General features: G+C 36.1%; 2 long non-coding RNA genes across 2 annotated transcripts in view; both read right to left on the bottom strand.

Moving 5' to 3' along the window:
• Positions 1–21,260, bottom strand: part of LOC125677395 (uncharacterized) — a 244,908-nt gene extending 223,648 nt beyond the window's left edge. Inside the window, exons 1-2 of the long non-coding RNA XR_008801678.1 lie at positions 21,169–21,260; positions 17,672–17,790 (exon numbers count right to left, since the gene is read on the bottom strand). This is a non-coding gene — a long non-coding RNA (uncharacterized LOC125677395). The remainder of the gene's footprint in view (positions 1–17,671; positions 17,791–21,168) is intronic.
• Positions 13,273–16,503, bottom strand: LOC130053175 (uncharacterized). The gene is made up of 2 exons (XR_008801681.1): positions 15,925–16,503; positions 13,273–13,635 (listed from the first exon to the last, which is right to left on the bottom strand). It is a non-coding gene; the product is annotated as an uncharacterized LOC130053175 (long non-coding RNA).
• Positions 21,261–21,720: the final 460 nt, after the last annotated feature.

The raw sequence follows: 21,720 nt of genomic DNA on the forward strand, positions 1-21,720 counted from the left end.
TATGTGTTTAGTGAGTGTGGTGTGCAGAGTATATTCATAGAGAGAGATGTGCAGAGTTTGTATAGTGAGTGTGATGTGAAGAGTGTGTGTATAGTGAGTGTGATGTGAAGAGTATGTGTATAGATTAAATTTATAGCGAGAGATGTGCAGAGTGTGTATAGTGAGTGTGATGTGAAGAGTGTGTGTATAGTGAGTGTGATGTGAAGAGTGTGTGTATGGATTAAATTTATAGTGAGAGATGTGCAGAGTGTGTATAGTGAGTGTGATGTGAAGAGTGTGTGTATTGTGAGTGTGATGTGAAGAGTGTGTGTATAGATTAAATTTATAGTGAGAGATGTGCAGAGTGTGTATAGTGAGTGTGATGTACATAGTGTCTGTATAGTGAATTTCATGTGCAGAGTGTGTATATAATGAGTTTGATGTACACAGTGTGTATAGTGAGTTTGATGTTTAGTGTGTGTATTGTGAGAGTGATGTACAGAGTATGTTTGTATAATGAGTTTGATGTGCAGGGTGTATTTAGTGTGAGTGATGAACTGAGTATGCTTGTATAGTGAGTTTGATGTTTAGTGTGTGTATAGTTAAACTGATATACAGACGGTGTTTATTGTAAGTGTGATCTTTAGAGTGTGTGTATAGTTAGTGTGATGAATAGAATGTGTGTACTATGAGAGACGTACAGAAAGTTTGTATACTGAGGTGTGTATGCTTGGAGTGTGTATTGTGAGTTTACTGTTTAGTATTAGTCTGTGTATTGTTAGAGTGATGTGCAGAGTGTGTTTTTTAGTGAGTGTGATTTACAGATTGTGTGCATTGTGAGTTTGATGTGCACGTTTTGTATAGTGAGAGAGATGTACCTAGTGTGTATATTGTAAGTGTGATTATAAAGAGTTTGCTGTACTCAACATGTGTATAGTGTGTTGTATGGAATTTGTGATATACAGTGTGTGTGTATAATGTGAATGGTGTACAGAGTGTGTGCATTGTTAAAGTGATGTACAGAATGTATGTATAGTGAGGGTGATGTTTGAAGTGTATGTATCACAATACTCTCTGTGCATTGTGAGAGTGATGTACAGAGTGTTTGTATACTGAGAGTGATATACAGAGTGTGTGTATACTGAGACTGATGTACAGAGTGTGTGTATACTGAGAGTGATATACAGAGTGTGTGTATACTGAGACTGATGTACAGAGTGTGTGTATACTGAGAGTGATATACAGAACATGTATATTGTAAGTGTGATTTACACAGTGTGTGTATAGTGAGTGTGATGTATAGAGTGTGTGTATAGTGAGAGTTATGTATGAGGTTTGTATAGTGGGTGTGATGTACAGAGTGAGTGTATAGTGAGTGTGATCTATTAATGAGCATATAGTGGAAGTTATGTACAGAGTGTGTGTATATTCATGGTTATTTGCAGAGTGTGTGTATAAAGTGAATTTCATGTGCAGAGTGTGAAGAATGGAGTGTGCATAGTGAGTCTGATGTACATAGTGTGTATATTATGAAATGGATGTACAGAGCAAGTATATTGTAAGTATGATGTACAGAGTGTGTGTATAGTGAGTTTGATGTTTAGAGTGTGTGCATTGTGAGAGTTATGTACAGAGTGTGTGTATAGTGAGAGTGATGTACAGAGTTTGTATATATTGAGTGTGATGTGCAGAGTTTTTATATAGTGAGTTTGAAAAGTATGTGTTTAGTGAGTGTGGTGTGCAGAGTATATTCATAGAGAGAGATGTGCAGAGTTTGTATAGTGAGTGTGATGTGAAGAGTGTGTGTATAGTGAGTGTGATGTGAAGAGTATGTGTATAGATTAAATTTATAGCGAGAGATGTGCAGAGTGTGTATAGTGAGTGTGATGTGAAGAGTGTGTGTATAGTGAGTGTGATGTGAAGAGTGTGTGTATAGATTAAATTTATAGTGAGAGATGTGCAGAGTGTGTATAGTGAGTGTGATGTGAAGAGTGTGTGTATTGTGAGTGTGATGTGAAGAGTGTGTGTATAGATTAAATTTATAGTGAGAGATGTGCAGAGTGTGTATAGTGAGTGTGATGTACATAGTGTCTGTATAGTGAATTTCATGTGCAGAGTGTGTATATAATGAGTTTGATGTACACAGTGTGTATAGTGAGTTTGATGTTTAGTGTTTGTATTGTGAGAGTGATGTACAGAGTATGTTTGTATAATGAGTTTGATGTGCAGGGTGTATTTAGTGTGAGTGATGAACTGAGTATGCTTGTATAGTGAGTTTGATGTTTAGTGTGTGTATAGTTAAACTGATGTACAGACGGTGTTTATTGTGAGTGTGATCTTTAGAGTGTGTGTATAGTTAGTGTGATGAATAGAATGTGTGTACTATGAGAGACGTACAGAAAGTTTGTATACTGAGGTGTGTATGCTTGGAGTGTGTATTGTGAGTTTACTGTTTAGTATTAGTCTGTGTATTGTTAGAGTGATGTGTAGAGTGTGTGTATAGTGAGTGTGATTTACAGATTGTGTGCATTGTGAGTTTGATGTGCACAACGTTTTGTATAGTGAGAGAGATGTACCGAGTGTGTATATTGTAAGTGTGATTATAAAGAGTTTGCTGTACTGAACGTGTGTATAGTGTGTTGTATGGGATTTGTGATATACAGAGTGTGTGTATAATGTGAATGGTGTACAGAGTGTGTGCATTGTTAAAGTGATGTACAGAATGTATGTATAGTGAGGGTGATGTTTGAAGTGTATGTATAGTGAGAGTGATGTACTGAGTGTGTTTAGTGATTTTGATGTACAGAGTGTGTGTATAGTGAGAGTGATGTACAGAGTGTGTGTATAGTGAGTTTGATGTGCAGAGTGTGTGTATAGTGAGTTTGATGTGCAGAGTGTGTGTATAGTGAGTTTGATGTGCAGAGTGTGTGTACAGTGAGTGTGATGTGCAGAGTGTGTGTACAGTGAGTGTGATGTGCAGAGTGTGTGTATAGTGAGATTGATGAACAGAGTGTTTGTATAGTGAGGTTGATGTACAGAATCTGTGTATAGTGAGTTTCATGTGCAGAGTGTGTGTATTGTTAGCGTGATGGACAGAGTGTGGGTATAGTGAGTTTGATGTGCAGAGTGTGTGTATAGTGAGAGTGTTTGACAGAGTGTGTGTATAGTGAGTTTGATGTGCAGAGTGTGTGTATAGTGAGAGTGTTTATCAGAGTGTGTGTATAGTGAGTTTGATGTGCAGAGTGTGTATACCGTATATAAGATTTTTTCCGCGTGTATTCAATTTCCACTTTGTTTGCGACGATTTCCGAATCACGGAAAATAAATCCGCGTAAATTTAATTCAAAGTTAGCTTTTATGTTATAACTAAACAAGATCACAGCCGAACTATTACATGTACCCGTGTGTTTTAAAATGAAAGTGTTAGGGAGATCATTCCCAGAATAGTCATGCTAGACTGAAATCGAAAGTAGGAATCGTGTTATAATTGAAAAATATACAGTCGTTGAATAAAGGTATAGCCATTGAGCAGGGGTAGATCTTTACAGTGCCACACCTGCTGTGTCACGGGATCTCGGTTTTGCAGTCTCATCCGAAGGACCGCCCCATTTAGTCGCCTTTCCAGCAAGCAAGGGGATACTGAGGACCTAATCTAACCTGGATCTCCATGGGATTATCGTGAGTGTGATTTACATGCAGAGTGTGTGTATTGTAGGTTTGATGTAGGTTTGATGTGCAGAGTGTGTGCATTCTGAGATGTACAGAGTGTGTGTATAATGAGTTTGATGTATGGAGTGTGTGTATGGTTAATGTGATATTTAGATTGTGTGATGTGCAGAGAGTGATGTACGGAGTGTGTGTATAATGAGTTTGATGTGCAGAGCGTGTGTATTGTGAGAGAGATGTATAGCGTGTGTGTACATTGACAGTGATATACATAGTGTGTGTATTGTGATAGTGAGAGTGATGTACAGAGTGTGTGTATTGTGAGTTTGATGTACAGTGTGTTTATTGTGAGTGTGATGATTGGAGTGTGTGTATAGTGAGTGTGATGTTTAAATTGTGTGTACAGTTAGTGTGATGTACTGAGAGTGTTTATAGTAAGTGTGATGTACTGAGTGTGTGTATAGTGAGAGTTATATACAGATAGTGTGCACAGTGAGATTGATGTGCAGAGTGTGTGAGAGAGATGTATAGAGTGTGTTTATAGTTAGCTTCATGTGCAGAATATGTGTATAGTGATTGTGATCTACAGAGTGTGTGTATAGTGAAAGTGATGCACGGAGTATGTGTATAGTGAGAATGAAGTACCAAGTGTGTATAGTGAGTGTGATGTTTAGTATATGTATAGTGAGTATGATGTACAGTGTTTGTATAGTGAGTGTGATATATGGAGAGAGTATGATGGAGAGAGTATGATATATATTGATTGATTGATTGAATATTGTTTAACGTCCCTCTCGAGAAAGTTTCACTCATATGGAGATGTCACCACTGCCAGTGAAGGGCTGCAAAATTTAGGCCTATGCTCGGCGCTTATGGCCTTTGAGCAGGGAGGGATCTTTATCATGCCACACTTGCTGTGACACGGGACCTCGGTTTTTGCCATCTCATCCGAAGGACTGCCCCATTTAGTCGCCTTCTACGACAAGCAAGGGGTACTGAAGACCTATTCTAACCTGGATTCCCACGGGATAGTATGATGTATAGAGTGTGTTTATATGGAGAGAGCATTATGTATAGAGTGTGTTTATAAGGAGAGAGAATGATGTATAGAGTATGTTTATAGGGATGAAGAATGATGTACAGAGTGTGTTTTATAGTGAGGAAGAATGATGTACAGAGTGTGTTTACAGGTGGAGATAATGATGAACACAGTGTTTATAGAGAGATAATGATGTACAACATATGCTTTTAAGAGGAGTGAATGATGTACAGTGTTCATAGCGAAAGAGAATAATGTAAAGACTGTATCTATAGGGAAAGATAATGGTTTCCAAGAGAGTGTGTTGAGAGAGAGAGAGAGAGAGAGAGAGAGAGAGAGAGAGAGATCTGTTAAAAGTGTGTTTATGGGAATGATCTACAGAGTATGTGTATATTGAGAGAGAACGATGTACAGAGTGTGTTTATCAGGAGAAAGAACAATGTACAGAGTGTGTTTATAAGGAGAGAGAATGATGTACAGAGTGTGTTTATAGATAGAGAAAATGATGAACAGAGTGTTTATTGAAAGAATGATTTAACAGAGTGTGTTTATAACGAGAGATAATGATGAATAGAGTGTGTTTATAGGGAGAGAGAATGATGTACAGAGTGTGTTTATAAGGAGATATAATGATGAACAGAGTGTTTATAGAGAGAGAATGATGAACAGAGTGTGTTTATAGGGAGAAAGAATGATGAAAGGAGTGTGTTTATAGGGAGAGAGAGAGAATGATATGGAGAGTGTGTTTATAAGGAGATATAATGATGTTCAGTTTGTTAATAGAGAGAAGATGAATACAGAGTGTGTTTATAGGGAGAGTAAACAATGTACAGAGTGTGTTTATAAGGAAAGATAATGATGTACATAGTGTGTTTATAGAAACATAGTGTGCTTATAGGGAGAGAAAATGATGTACAGAGTGTCTTTACAGGGGTGGATAATGATGTACAGAGTCTGTTTATGGCAAGAGAGAATAATGAACAGATTATGTATAGGGAGGGTGAATGATGTACAGAGTGTGTTTATAAAGAGAGATAATGATGAACTGAGTGTTTATAGAGAGGGAATGGTGAACATAGGGTGTTTATAGGAAGAAAGAATGATGGAGAGAGTGTATTTATTGGGAGAGAGAATGGTGGAGAAAGTGTGTTTATAGTTAAAGAGAATGATGGAGAGAGTTTGTTTATAGGGAGAGAGAATGATGTTCAGTGCATTCATAGAGAGAGGATGGTGTACAGAGTTTGTTTAAATGGAGATAGAATGATGAACAGTGTATTTGTAAGGAGAGAGAATGATGTACAGAGTGTGTTTATAAGGAGAGAGAATGATGAATGGAGAGTGTTTGTAAGGAGAGAGAATGGTGTAGAGAGTATTTATAGAGATAATTACATAGAGAGAGAGTGTGTTTATAGGGGAGAAAATGATGAAAGGATTGTATTTATAGGGAAAGAGAATGGTGGAGGAAGTGTCATTATAAGGAGAGAGAATGATGTACAGAGTGTGTTTACAGGGGAGGAGATTGATGTACAGAGTGTTTTTATGGGTGGAGAGAATAATGAACAGATTATTTAATGGGAGAGAGAATGATGTTCAGAGTGTATTCATAGGGAGACAGAATGATATACAAAGTGTCTTTATAAGGGAGATTGAATGATATACAGAGTGTGTTTATAAAGAGGGATAATGATAAACAGAGTGTTTATAGAGAGAGAATGATGAACAGAGTGTGTTTATAGAGAGAGAAAATGATGAAGAGAGTGAATTTATAGGGAGAGAGAATGATGGAGAGAGTGTGTTTATAGTGAAAGAGAATGATGCACAGAGTGTGTTTATCGGTAAAAAGAATGATGCTCAATGCATTAATAGAGAGAGTATGATGTACGAAGTGTGTTTATAGGGAGAGAGAATGATGAACAAGTTGTGTTTATAAGGAGAGAGAATGATGAACAAGTTGTGTTTATAAGGAGAGAGAATGGTATACAGAGTGTGTTTATAGGGAGAGAGAATGATATACAGAGTGTCTTTATAGCGAGATAGAATAATGTACAAAGTATGTTTATAGGGAGAGAGAATGATGTAGAGAATGTGTTTATAAGGAGAGAGAATGATGTACAGAGTGTGTTGATGGGGAGAGAGAATGATGTACAGAGTGTGTTTATAGGAAGAGAGAAAGATGTACAGAGTGTGTTGATAGGAAGAGAGAACAATATACAGAGTGTGTTTATAGGGAGAGAGAATGATATACAGAGTGTGTTTATAAGGAGAGAGAACAATGTACAGAGTGTGTTTATAAGGAGAGAGAATGATGTACAGGGTGTGTTTATAGGGAGAGAGAATGATGTACAGAGTGTGTTTACAGGGAGAGAGAATGATGTACAGAGTGTTTTATAAAGAGAGATAATGATGAACAGAGTGTTTATAGAGAGAGAATGATGAACAGAGTGTGTTTATGGGGAGAGAGAATGATGTACAGAGTGTGTTTATAGGGAGAGAGAATTATGTACAATGGGTGTTTAGAGGGAGAGAAAATGATGTACAGAATGTGTTTATAATGGCAGAGAATGATATACAGAGTCTTTTCATGGTGAGAGAGAATAATGAACAGATTATTCATAAGGTACAGAGTGTGCTTATAGGGAGAGAGAATTATGTACAGTGAGTGTTTATAGGGAGAGAGAAAGATGAACAGTGTGTTTATAGTAAGAGAGAATGATGTTGAGTGCAATCATATAGAGAGAATGATGAACAGAGTTTGTTGATAGGGAGATATAATTATGAACAGTGTCTTTATAAGGAAAGGGAGTGATGTACAGAGTGTGTTTATAAGGAGAGAGCATGATGAACAGAGAGAGAATGGTGTATAGAGTATTTATAGAGAGAATTACGTACAGAGAGTGTTTATAAGGAAGAGAATCATGAAAAGACAGTATTTATAAGAAGAGAGAATAATGAACAGAGTGTATTTATTGGGAGAGAGAATGATGAAGAGAGTCTTGTTGTAAGGAGAGAAAATGATGTACAGTGTGTGTTTACAGAGGAGGAGAATGATGTACAGAGTGGTTTTATGGGTGGAGAGAATATTGAACAGATTATTTATTGCGAGAGAGATTGATCACTGTTCGTTATCTTAACCTTGCATTGATGTTGAGAGTGTATTTATAGGGAGAGAGAATGATATACAAAGTGTGTTTTTAGGGAAGGTGAGTGATGTACAGAGTGTGTTTATAGGGAGAGAATGATGAATAGAGTTTGTTTATAGGGAGATAGAATGATGGAGAGAGTCTATTTATAGGGAGAGCAAATGATGAACATAGTGTGTTTTGGGGTAGAAAGAATGATGTTCGATGTATTAACAGAGAGAGGATGATGTACGAAATGTTTTTATAGGGAGAGAGAATGATGAACAAATTGTGTTTATAAAGAGAGAGAGTGATGTAGATAGTGTGTTTATAGGGAGAGAGAATGGTGTACAGAGTGTTTTTATAGGGATATAGAATGATTTACAGAGTGTGTTTTTAGGATGAGAGAACAATGTACAGAGTGTGATTATAGGGAGAGAGAATGATGTACAGAGTGTGTTGACAGGGAAAGAAAATGATGAACAGAATGTGTTTTATGGTAGAAAGAATGATATTCAATGCATTAACAGAGAGAAGATGATGTACGAAATGTGTTTATAGGGAGATAGAATGATGAACAAGTTGTGTTTATACGGAGAGAGAATGGTGTAGAGAGTGTTTTTAGAAGGAGAGAGATCAATATACAGAGTGTGTTTATAGGGAGGGGGAATGAAGTACAGAGTGTGTTTATAGGGAGAGAGAATGGTGTCCAGAGTGTGTTTATAGGGAGAGAGGATGATGTACGAAAAGTGTTTATAGGGAGAGAGAATGATGAACAAGTTGTGTTTATAAGGAGAGCGAACAATATACAGAGTTTATTTATAAGGAAAGAGAATGATATACAGAGTGTGTTTATAGTGAGCGAGAATGATGTACAAAGTGTGTGTATAGTGAGAGAGAACAATGTACAGAGTGTGTTTGTAGGAAGAGAGAATGATGTACAAAGTGTGTTTATAGGGAGAGACAACAATATACAGAGTGTCTTTATAGGGAAAGAAAATGATGTAAAGAGTGTGTTTATGGGGAGAGAGAATGGTGTACAGAGTTTGTTTATAGGGAGAGAGAATGGTGTACAGAGTGTGTTTATAGGGATAGAGAATGATGTACAGAGTGTGTTTATAAGAAGAGAGAATGATGAACAGAGAGTGTTTATAAGGAGTATAAGGAGAGAGGATTATGTAGAGAGTATTCATAGAGACAATTGCGTACACAGATAGTGTTTATAGGGGAGAGAGTCATGAAAATAGAGTATTTATAAGGAGAGAATGATGAACAGAGTGTATTTATAGGGAGAGAGAATGATGAACAGATTGTGTCGATATGCATAAAGAATGATGTTCAGTGCATTCATAGAGAAAGAATGATGTTCAGAGTTTCTTTATAGGGAGATAGAATCATGAGCAGAGTGTTTTTATAAGGAGAGAGAATGATGTACAGAGTGTGTTTATAAGGAAAGAAAATGGTGTAGAGAGTATTTATAGAGAGATAATTTGGAACTGAGTGTTTATAGGGGAAATAATGCTGAAAAGACAGTATTGACAGGGAGAGAGAATGATGAGCAGAGTGTTTTTATGGGGGGGGGGGGAATAATGAACATATGATTTATTTGGAGAGAGAATGATGTTCAGAATGTATTTATAGGGATAGATAATGATGAACAGAGTGTTTATAGAGAGAAGATGATGAACAGAGTGTGTTTATAGGGAGAAAAAATGATGGAGAGAGTATATTTATAGGGAAAGAGAATGATGAACAGAGTGTGTTTATGGGTAGAAAGAATAATGTGCAGTGCATTAATAGAGAGAGTGTTATGTACGAAGTGTGTTTATATGGAGATAGAACAATGTATAGAGTGTGTTTATAGGGAGAGAGAATGATGTACAGAGTGTGTTTATAGGGAGAGAGAATGATGTACAGTGGTTGTTTATAGGGAGAGAAAATGATGTAGAGAGTGTATTTATAGGGAGTTAGCATGATATAGAGACCGTGTTTATAGACGGAGAGAATGATGTACAGGATGTGTTTATGGAGAGAGAGAATGATGAACAGTGTGTTTATAGGGGAGAGAGAGTGGTGTACAAAGTGTGTTTATAGGGTGAGAGAACAATGTATAGAGTGTGTTTATAGGGAGATAGAATGATGTACAGAGTGTGTTTTAGGGTGAGAGAAGAATGTACAGAGTGTGTTTATAGGGAGAAAGAATGATGTACAGAGTGTGTTTATAGGGAGAGAGAATGATGTACAGTGTTTGTTTATAGGGAGATATAATGATGTAGAGAGTGCATTTATAGGGAGTGAACATGATGTAGAGACAGTGTTTATAGGGAGAGAGAATGATGTACAGAATGTGTTTATGGTGAGAGAGAATGATGAACAGTGTTTTTAAAGGGGAGAGAAAGTGGTGTACAGAGTATGTTTATAGGAAGAGAGAATGATGTACAGAGTGTGTTTTTAGGGTGAGAGAACAATGTATAGAGTGTGTTTATAGGGAGTTAGAATGATGTACAGAGTGTGTTTATAGGGAGAGAGAATGACGAACAGCGTGTATCGATAGAGATAGAGAATGATGTTCAGTGCATTCATAAAGAATGATGTTCAGAGTTTCTTTATAGGGAGATAGACTCATGAACAGAGTGTTTTTATAAGGAGAGAGAATGATGTACAGAGTGTGTTTATAAGGAAAGAGAATGGCGTAGAGAGTATTTATAGAGAGATAATTGGGAACAGAGAGAGTGTTTATAGGGGAGAGAATGCTGAAAAGACAGTATTGACAGGGAGAGAGAAGGATGAGCAGAGTGTTTTTATGGGGGGTGGGGGCGAATAATGAACATATGATTTATTTGGAGAGAGAATGATGTTCAGAATGTATTTATAGGGAGGGTGAATGATATGCAAAGTGTGTTTATAGGGAGAGATAAGGATGAACAGAGTGTTTATAGAGAGAAGATGATGAACAGAGTATGTTTATAGGGAGAGAAAATGATGTACAGAGTGTGTTTGTAGGGAGAGAGAATGATGTACAGAGTGTGTTTATAGGGAGAGAAAATGATGTACAGAGTGTGTTCGTAGTGAGAGAGAATGATGTACAGAGTGTGTTTATAGGGAGAGAGAATTATGAACAGAGAATGTTTATAAGGAGAGAGGATTGTGTAGAGAGAATTACGTACAGAGAGAGTATTTATAGGGGAGAGAATAATGAACAGAGTGTATTTATAGGAAGAGAGAATGATGAAGAGAGTGTCGTTATAAAGAGAGAAAATGATGTACGGTAATGATGAACAGAGTGTGTTTATGGGGAGAGAGAATGATGGAGAGAGTGTATTTATATAGAGAGAGAATGATGGAGAGTTTGTTTATAGGGAAAGAGAATGATGAACAGAGTGTGTTTTTGGATAGAAAGAATTATGTTCAATGCATTAATAGAGAGAGGATGCTGTATGAAGTGTGTTCATAGGGAGAGAGAATGATGAACAGTGTATGTTTATAAGGAGAGAGAATGGTGTACAGAGTTTGTTTATAGGGAGGGAGAGTGATGTACAGAGTGTTTTTAGGGAGATAGAACAATATACAGAGTGTGTTTATAGGGAGAGAGAATGATGTACAGAGTGTGTTGATAGGGAGATAAAATGATGAACAGAGTGTGTCGATAGGGATAGAGAATGATGTTCAGTGCATTCATAGAGAAAGGATGATGTTCAGAGTTTCTTTATAGGGATATTCTAAAAATGATGAACAGAGTGTTTTGATAAGGAGAGAGAATGATGTACAGAGTGTGTTTATAAGGAAAGAGAATGGTGTAGAGAGTATTTATAGAGAGAGAATTGGGTACAGAGAGAGTGTTTATAGAGGAGAGAATGATGAAAAGACAGTATTTACAGGTAGAGAGAATGGTGAGCAGAGTGTTTTTATGGGGGGAGGAGAGAGAATAAAAAACAGATCATTTATTTGGAGAGAGAATGATGTTCAGAATGTATTTATAGGGAGGGTGAATGATATACAAAGTGTGCTTATATGGAGAGATAATGATGGATAGAGTGTTTATAGAGAGAAGATGATGAACAGAGTGTGTTTATAGGGAGAGGGAATGATGGAGAAAGTGTGTTTATAGGAAAAGAGAATGATGAACAGTGTGTATTTTACGTAGAAAGAATGATATGCAGTGCATTACTAGAGAGAGAATGATGTATGAAGTGTGTTTATTGGGAGAGAGAATGATGTAGAGTGGATGTTTTTAGGGAGAGAGAATGATGTACAGAGTGTGTTTACAGGGGAAGAGAATGATGTACAGTTGGTGTTGATAGGGAGAGAGAGAATGATGTACACCGTGTGTTTATAGGAAGAGAGAACAATGTACAGAGTGTGTTTATAGGCAGAGAGAATGATGTACAGAGTGTGTTTATAGGGAGAGAGAATAATGTATAGAGTGTATTTATAGGGAGTGAGCATGATGTAGGGACAGTGTTTATAGGGAGAGAGAATGATGTACAGAGTGTGTTTATAGGGAGAGAGAATGATGTACAGAGTGTGTTTATAGGGTGAGAGAATGATGAACAGAGTGTGTTTATAGGGAGAGAGAATTGATCACTGTTCGTTATCTTCACCTTACATATAGAGATTGTGTTTATAGGGAAAGAGAATAATGAACAGAGTGTGGTTATGGGTTAAAAAATGATGTTCAGTGCATTAATAGAGAGAGTATAATGTATAAAGTGTGTTTATTGGGAGAGAGAATGATTTAGAGTGGATGTTTATAGGAAGAGAGAATGATGTACAGAGTATGTTTATAGGGAGAGAGAATGGTGTACAGAGTGTGTTTATAGGGAGAGAGAATGATGTGCAGAGTGTGTTTATATGAAGAGAGAATGATGTGCAGAGTGTGTTTATAGGGAGAGAGAATGATGTACAGAGTGTGTTTATAAGGAGAGAGAATGATGTAGAAAGTGTGTTTATAGAGTGTCATTCGACAAACTTTGGCAGATCTCGGTACCCTGCATCTAACCTCGGATGTATGACGTGAATTGATATATAGCTATACCTAACATTTGTAATGGGGCCGTCTATTTACCCTCCCAGAAAAACTGTCGCCTTTAGAAAGTAGTGTTTTTAAAATGTATTTATCGAGTTTGACTTAGAGAAACAAAACCCCATAATTCTCAAAGAAAAACAGTTACAAACATTGGCAGTGTTATATCATGGAAAAGACTGACGTCACTGTATATGTTGGCCGAGGTGATCCAAGTGAGATGGTATGTTTTTGGGGAGAGAACATGATATACTGAGTGTGTATATATAGAGAGAATGATGTAAGGAGAGTGATGTGAAGAATTTTAACAATGTACACACACAGACACACTCAGTGTATCACATTCACAATATACCCATACAATCAGTGCATCACTCTCAAAATTTACAGACACATTTTGTGCATCCCTCTCACAATACACACACATTGTAGCAAAGTAGCACAAATAGTTTTGATATGATTTAATTTGGTAGACATTAACATGTATAGCAATTATCATCAGTTCCAAAATTTAAGGAGTTTATTGTTTTAGTCGTTGAATTTGTTTGACTCCTGACTGACACACCGTCTTTGACGATAGCAGAAAGGTTCAACACATCTGTAGCCTCCCTGTTAGTGTGCAGAATCAGCAATGTGGTTCAGCGGCTGAACATATTTACCAAATGAATGTTCTTGGTTTCTCGAGGGATTTCCATAATCACAATTGATATCTTAGCGTTTTCGGATCTTTGGAGTGGCATTCTTCTAGTTGCTGAATCCCGTTAAAATGGAACTATTGGCACTTTTGGCAGACATAATCTTTGCTGTTGCTACAGTATGAAAGTGAATTTGAAATGAATAGTCAAATTAATGCATATTAACCACTACCCCTATAATTGAAAATTAAGTGTAAAATCATTCAAGACAAGTACAAATAATATTTAAAGTAAAGTAATTTTAACATAATCACGAGTTAATTCATATGCTCATGAATTGAAATTATATTTCCGATAAATGTATAATTAAATAAAGCACGCGTTTTCGTGGATTTTGTATGATAACCTCAGAGGTCGGGAAATGTTGCTTTGAAATAAAAAAAAAGTCGAGGCGTTAAGTTTTTATATTCAATGAACATTTTGAGACAGAGGAAGTTATCCTTCATGTTCCCATGTAAACAAGTACATGTACTTTATTCCTATTTTACGACGACTCAGAAATATACAACTACGAATTAGATCACTTCTTCACGTCATGGCAATTTCCGAAACCGACTTGATTCTGACGAAAAAGATGAGATGGTAGAGTATACTAAATCTATTTTGAAAAAAAAAATAATTGAGTGTTTGTGATGTTGGCAGATTTTATCAACTGCTTTCCATACAAGGTCTAAGAAAAATATGCATACGTGGAGTACGTGGAAAAGGGTTAACTTGTTTGTGGGGTAGATGTTAAGTCACAGTTATTGTGAGGACTTCTATGAATACCTGTAATATATATATAGACTATGTTTATATATAACTTAAATTTATCCAATAACATTAAGTGTATAACGTTATGTAAGTTTCTGCACTCTCCATATACTGTTCCTGTATGTATTATATCTTTATATCTACTGTACTGCCTGTGTGTATATATATATATATCAGGCCCGTACCCAGACTTTTTCAATGGGGGGTGCATAAATTTACGGCGAGCGGTTTGGGGCCGCTTAAGGCCCCCAAGCGGGTCCAGGGCGAAGCCCGGTGGGGGATCCTGGGGGGCGAAGCCCCCCGGAAGCAGAAGCGAAATAGAGTAAAATCAGGGTAAAAATGCTCTATCCTGGATGCAATTTTTGCTTTTTATTTACTTATTTAATACTCATAAATATGAAAGGGGAAACATACTAAAATTGGTCATCGCATAGGCAATATGTATTGAATTTATTTCGTGATATTCCTTACTGTGAAAGTAAAAGCTAAGGATTTTAGAAAATATTTGACTTTAATAGTGCTTGATGATTTACACAGCCGACTTTAATAGTGCTTAATGGTTTTCACAGGGAGTGCGTTTGCACCCCCGCACCCCCCCCCCCCCCTCGGTACGGGCCTGTATATGTATGTGTATGTGAATTCAATGAGCCATATGGCTCACGGAAATAAAGAAACTGAAACTGCTTAATGTCAGATATACAGGTATCGAACCCTCCACAAACACAACTCTGTGCTTGAGTAGATATCTGTATACATGTAGGTATGCTGAATCACCACTTCTGGCAAAGATAAACGGATATTCGCCGCTCATATTCACAGCTCCAATAAACACAGATCGCCTTTAAAACATAAATTTCTAACCCCCATCTGTTTTGAGAAGAATTCTCCGCTCCTGTCTTGAGACCATGAACTATGTAATGATTTTATTCAAGTACATGTAAATGACAACTCTTTATTTATCTATTTATTTATTCATTTGATTTTTTTTTTCAATTCTAAGGTGGGTTTTTTTATCTATAGATTTATTTTGCAGATTGACGTAGGGTACTAAATACGTCCTCAGTTTAATTTACACATTATGGTTTTGTGTACTTTATATCCTTGAATTGAACGCATTTAAAAATCATCAAACCGTTTCAGACTTTAAGAAAATTAGAATTTCAAAATTTAGGTTTTTTATACAAAAGTCTACAAATATATCTTATCAACAGTTGAAAGAATACAACAATAAAACGATATTCGGTATAAACATGTACTGTATACACACGCACAAATATAGATACAAAAATATCTAGGGCAAACCATAAATCTCGATTTCAAGAGTGCTGTTGGCGCTAGAGTCATTATTGACATGTATGAATTCGTACGATAAGTCTATGCTACTTATTGATGGAGAATATTCTTCTTCGGTACTGACATCTTTTCTACATATGTATTCATAATGATCACAAGAACTCTAGGTTTTTGGATAGCGTATACATTGTACTGTAAAATAATAACATTGATCGATATACATAATATTTGGGTATTTTGAAACTGAATAGGATCGTTAGCGTTGTAAAAAAAAACGACTATGAAATCAACAAATGAGCAAAACAAGTAATTGATGAATTATCGTCACGATTATTTAGAACAGAATAGTCTACACACCGATTCTTGCATGTTGATTTGATATCTATATATATACTCCAAAACGAAAGTACGTCGGGGATTTCCACAGATGCGAGACAACTCTATATCTATATTTAGATCACCGTGAATATTTGAGTAAAATGCAAATCAAGATCTATAACTATTTTTTAAATTCAGAATAAAGGGTATTAGGATTCTTATTTGTTTCCCAAATATAAAACGACTGTTATTCACACAAATAATGCACTGACCTACATATTTTAGCAAATAGTCAAATAAGACTTGAAAAGTAATTTCCCTTTATAAAATATATACATTTTTGATGTCGACTTTGGCATCAAAAAGGATAAAGTCGACACTATATAAGAGGATAAAGTCGACACGACCCTCCAAATTTCTTAATTATATCTGCTATCATATTTTGTGTAAAAGATATGTCTTTATTTACGCTAATAAACATCAATCAAATCATTTCTCATACTATTTTAACTTGTATTTACTGGAAAATGCCTAAAATGTATCGTGTCGACATTAGTGTGGTGAAAATCGAGTGTCGACTTTACGTTGGATTTTCGAGTATATATATATATATATATATATATATATATATATATATATATATATATATATATTCTTTGGTTATTGATTAAATTAAACTATATTGAGTGAAAATTAATAAAGTTTTCCCACTTTTAACCATTAATATTGATAAGTCACATGAGGATGGAGCTACCTTAATGCGACTAAGCCTCTTATATGAGTATTTAATATAACTAATTTGTGATTTAACAAAGAATACATTCACAACTTAATTAGTGGTCAATTATATTTCAAATGAGTTGTGGAAAGAAGAGCTTTGTTTATAAAAAAAAAAATCCTTTAAGAAAAAGCCTAGCACCACAAATATATTCTTGTTGTTCATGATACAATATATCCAGCACCACGTTTTTGTTCTCAAGCTGGAAAAAATTCCGAAATCCACTGCACATCTAAAGGACATCAATAATTATATACCCCAAAATGGTTTGCTACTGCCTAAATGACAGCGGAATATTTGGAAGTGGGTTTTAAACTAGAGAAAAGCATCATTAGATGTTTAGCAACCTCGAAATGACCCCTTGGTTGAAAATGATAATGCTGATACCTTAGACACATCTATATGACACCAGCAATCATCTTCCAAGAAATGATTTGACTACTGTGTAATTTTACCTACTGTGTAACGTGTAATAAAGGTCTTGAAACTACGGTTTTGTTTGCGAGAAACATCGTATTTTGATATCCCCATTTGGACCAGGATGAAAATGAAAATTCAGAAACTTTCTTGCACATCTACAGGACAGAACCAATTATTTTTCAAATATATGATTTGTCTACTGCGTACTTTGAAAGAGGAGTAGGTCTTTGTTGGAAAGAATTGTTTTCGAACCATTTTGCCCCAGGATGACAATATAATTTCCGATTCCTCTTTGCATATCTATAGGACACCACAAATCACCTCCCAAAGGTGACGTGGCAATTACGTAAACTATTTAAGGAATTCTTGGAACCAGGTTTCTTTTCAGAAAAAAACCCATCGGTTTGACCCCAGGTTAGAATTGAAAATATCGAAAACGTACTACACATGTACAGTATACCTTGAATCAAATTTCAAGAGATTAATTTGTTACTGTTTAAAATGAAGAAGAGTTTGGGAAAGAAGAATGCGTGAGAGACTGACTGACATGCCAGGATAAGAGTGCGGATATAAATAGGAATGCCCCACCTCAGAATCAATCCAGTTTGCTTTGAGATTAGTGACAAACGCATAGCATGAACTTCCATGATGAAACCATTGAGTCGGACACGAATTCTGTGCAATGGCGTGATCACAGAGTATGGCGACTGTTAAAAAGAAAAGGTATAATAAAAACGCAGGCGAAATACATTTGTAGATACTTTTAATGAGATGTTTTAAAATATGTGTACACCTAGAAAATGAAGAAATAGCTAGTATTATGCATTTAGGGTATAGATATCGAACATAGAAAAGTTAAGAGGGAAAACTATCAAATGGTGCGCACCACTCACCATAGCAAATTGTTCAGGATTCACACAAGCATTTACCCTGTACCCTCAACTCTCTATTTTGCATTTCTTATGGGAGTTACGAGATTGATCACAGTTCATAAAAAATACAATGAAAAGTTAATGCATAGTATGAAAATACAAGTTTGAGAGTAGCGCAAACACGGTCCGCCGGATTTACCAGATGTGAGATCAGGTGTTCAGGAGGAGTAAACATCCAATATAGACCGGTCATACCTTCGTTAAATAAACAGGGTTGGCCGGTTGAATATTCTTTAACATCCCGCTCGAGAATTTCTCACTCATATATGCAAACATCATTATTACCGATGACTACTGCAAATCATAGTCCCGTGCTCGATGCTTACGGCCTTTGAAAAGGGCGAGAGCTTTATTGTGTCACACCTGTTGTGACACGGTACCTCTTAGGTTTTTGCGGTTTCATCCGAAGGACCGCCCAATATAACAGCCTCTTACAGCAAGCAGGGGGTAGTGGGGACCAATTATGATCCAGATCGTTATGGGACAAATAAACGGTAATACGTAGTCAAAACCGTTTGAGAAGAACGATGTTATAATTGTATGTTGTGTGAATTTTGTTTAGAATCATTGTAACCATTGTTATCACTGTGAAACTTAACAAAATATTTGTTAGGTTTTAAAGATTTGAATCTTCAAACAAACAACCACATTTTTATTACGCTTTTAAATACATTTTTGATTTGGTATGAACTTATAAAAATTGTTAAATGCATTTTACTTTCTGTCATGTTGTATTCCATTGTTTCACATTTTCAATAAACTGAAATATTTTTCGGAAATTTTTAAGGACTCCCAGACTCTTCATGTGAAATACGTTTTCTAGAAAGAGAAACTACTTTATAGTTGGATTTGCTCTTTAAGCAAATGTGATATAACGAAACATCACCCTAATTCTACACACAATAATTCTGAAGTTCATATCAGATAGCTGGATCTTATATTTGACAATATCTTCATAGTCTGTAGATATAAGGTATTCCAATGATATGTTGGAATTTCCATGGGCATGAATTTTGCTCATTACTTAACTGCTATGTTTTTATATTCTCACAAGGCAGAAACTATTGAATAGCTTCTAGAAGAGAGAAAAAAATACAGTGCTTAGGCCTTCAACTCGACATAAGTTACTGACAAACAAGTTGATGGCACAGGGGTTTCAACAGTCTCGATTGAAGTCAGCATTTCACAAATTCTATGGTCGTTATAACGATCTAGTTCGTCAATACAACCTCGCATTGGGTCAAATGCTGTCTTACGTGTTTCATACCGATTGTTAAGCCGTTCTTGGCACACTGATTTTGACTGCGGATAACTCCGTTTACCTGATCAGGATTTTGGGCTCACGGCGGGTGTGACCGGTTAACAGGGGATGCTTACTCCTCCTAGGCACCTGATCCCACCTCTGGTGTGTCCAGTGGTCCGTGTTTGCCCAACTATCTATTTTGTATTGCTTATAGGATTTATGAGATTGATCACTGATCGTTATCTTCACATTGCATTAAATACGTTTTATCTATTTAAAATATACATTTTCTTCCATATGTTGATTCGAAAAAACAAGCTGATGTTACAGGAGTTTCAGCATTCTAGTTTAAAGTCAGCATTTTGCAAACTGCATGGTCGTTATAACGATCCACTTTGCAACACAAAAAAAACTGCCATTGGGCCAAATGTTCTTTGACGTGTGTCATACCAATTGTTAGGTTGTTCTTGTCACATTAACTCTGGATGTGGATTATTCCGTTTACCTGATCAAGAAATAGGGGTTATGGTGGGTATGGCCGGTCAACGGGAAATGCTTAGTCTTCCTAGGCACCTGATTGCACATTTGGTATATTCAGGGGTCCTTGTTTACCCACTTTTCTATTTTGTATTCTTTATATGATATTGATCAGGGTTCGTTATCTTCACATTTTCATCCCACTAAGCTCGAATTAAGAAATACCACAGAGTATTTCACATCTACTCCGTGCTTGGATATTTTATAGAACATAAATGTTAACGGCAAATTAACAACTCATCGCTTATGAAAGGTAAGGTGAGTTGAGCTGCTACATCGTCAACTTCTCAAACGATATTCCATTATCATCGGCATATGGGATTAGGGTCTCTGAAATGATTCGATATGCAAGAACCTGTTCTGCGTATGATTAGTTTTTAAATCGAGTCAGGCTACTGTTGATAAATACGTCGATGTTACGGGAGATTCAACAATCTCATTTAACATCAACATAACGTGAATGTTATTAGCAATGCAACTTTTCACTGCATAAAATGCAAAATGTAAAATGATATGACTACGGATTATTTCATTTTTTCAATCACGGCATGTGTGACCGGTCGATAGGACATGCTAACTGTTCCTACACAACTGATCTCACCTCTGGTATTTGCAGGGGTTCGTAGCGTTGTTGTCCTATTTTTCATTTTATATAATCTAGATCCGCGCATGATTCGGATAGCGTCATAAAGCGATGTTTTGTGCAAAGCCACTAAATGCTAATTGAACGACGGTGAGTGGGATGGTTAGAGTGTAAATACAGGAAAAGAAAGGTCTTGTTATGTGTGAAAATCGCGTTCTACTACTTCAACGCCAGTTCCACGATTTAATGATGAAAATAGTACATGTAACCAATGACTAGCTATCATGTATTTTAGAATAAGACTATGTCACAGAACACGTGCGCCAGTTATCGACAAATGTAAGGTGATTCTATACAGATGCTTACTATTCTAAATCTTTTCAAAATAATCACTCAGCGATACGAATTACATTGTTTTTGCAATTGGCAGCCACCATATATAAATTAAGTGGCGGTCGCCAGATAAAATAACTGGCGGACGCCAGTTAATATATGTGGCGGCCTTTAATTAATAAGTGCCGGCCGCCAGATAATAAGTGACGGTCGCCACATAAATTAAGTGGCGGCCGCCAGTTGAATAAATATTAATTGTTAAATTGATCAATGTTCGTTATCTTCACTTTTTCATTGTTGACATTTAGATGATAAGGATGCCAATATTCTTTGAGTTTTCTGTCACGTAACATGTTATTAACAGACTAAGTCAAACAGGGAAGCGTCATTAAGGCAAAGGGCATACATTTCCCATTGTTAACGTTTCTCAATAAGTAAAATTATATTATTGACTTACTTAACAGTACGATACCTCCAATCATGTTATATCATCAGATAATATTCCCACTGTACACAGAGCATTAAGATAAGGGAAGAGCCACTTTTATGATGTCATTATATTATAGGAGAATGTCGTACCTCGTGACTTCTTGATTCAAACTTAGGTGATATAGTATAATATTAGTCTTCATAGATAAATTCCAAGTACAACCAATATCATACAAATCTTTGTATGACATAATTCAATTGTGTAACACATGATTAAAAGACACATGCACTTGTATTCTAAAGAAGGGTAAATCAAAAGGTATAAAAATGATTTAATCTACATGCCTATGTGGAAGAATTATAACTATTTAACAACATTGACTAAAGATGTATATGATATTTTTGTGGATATTTTTTTCGGACATCAACACATCTTTTAAGGAGCTCTATCCTTTGTTTTGATAGTGGAGCAAACGTGCAAAGACGATACTAATATTGCGCTCATTTCTCTGTTAGGACACTCGTTGTATGGACATTTTTTTTTCTTCCTTTGACCTCGTACAAACGTCTTGATGATCAA

This window comes from Ostrea edulis, chromosome 3 (assembly GCF_947568905.1).
Source record: "Ostrea edulis chromosome 3, xbOstEdul1.1, whole genome shotgun sequence".
Classification (NCBI taxonomy): domain Eukaryota; kingdom Metazoa; phylum Mollusca; class Bivalvia; order Ostreida; family Ostreidae; genus Ostrea; species Ostrea edulis.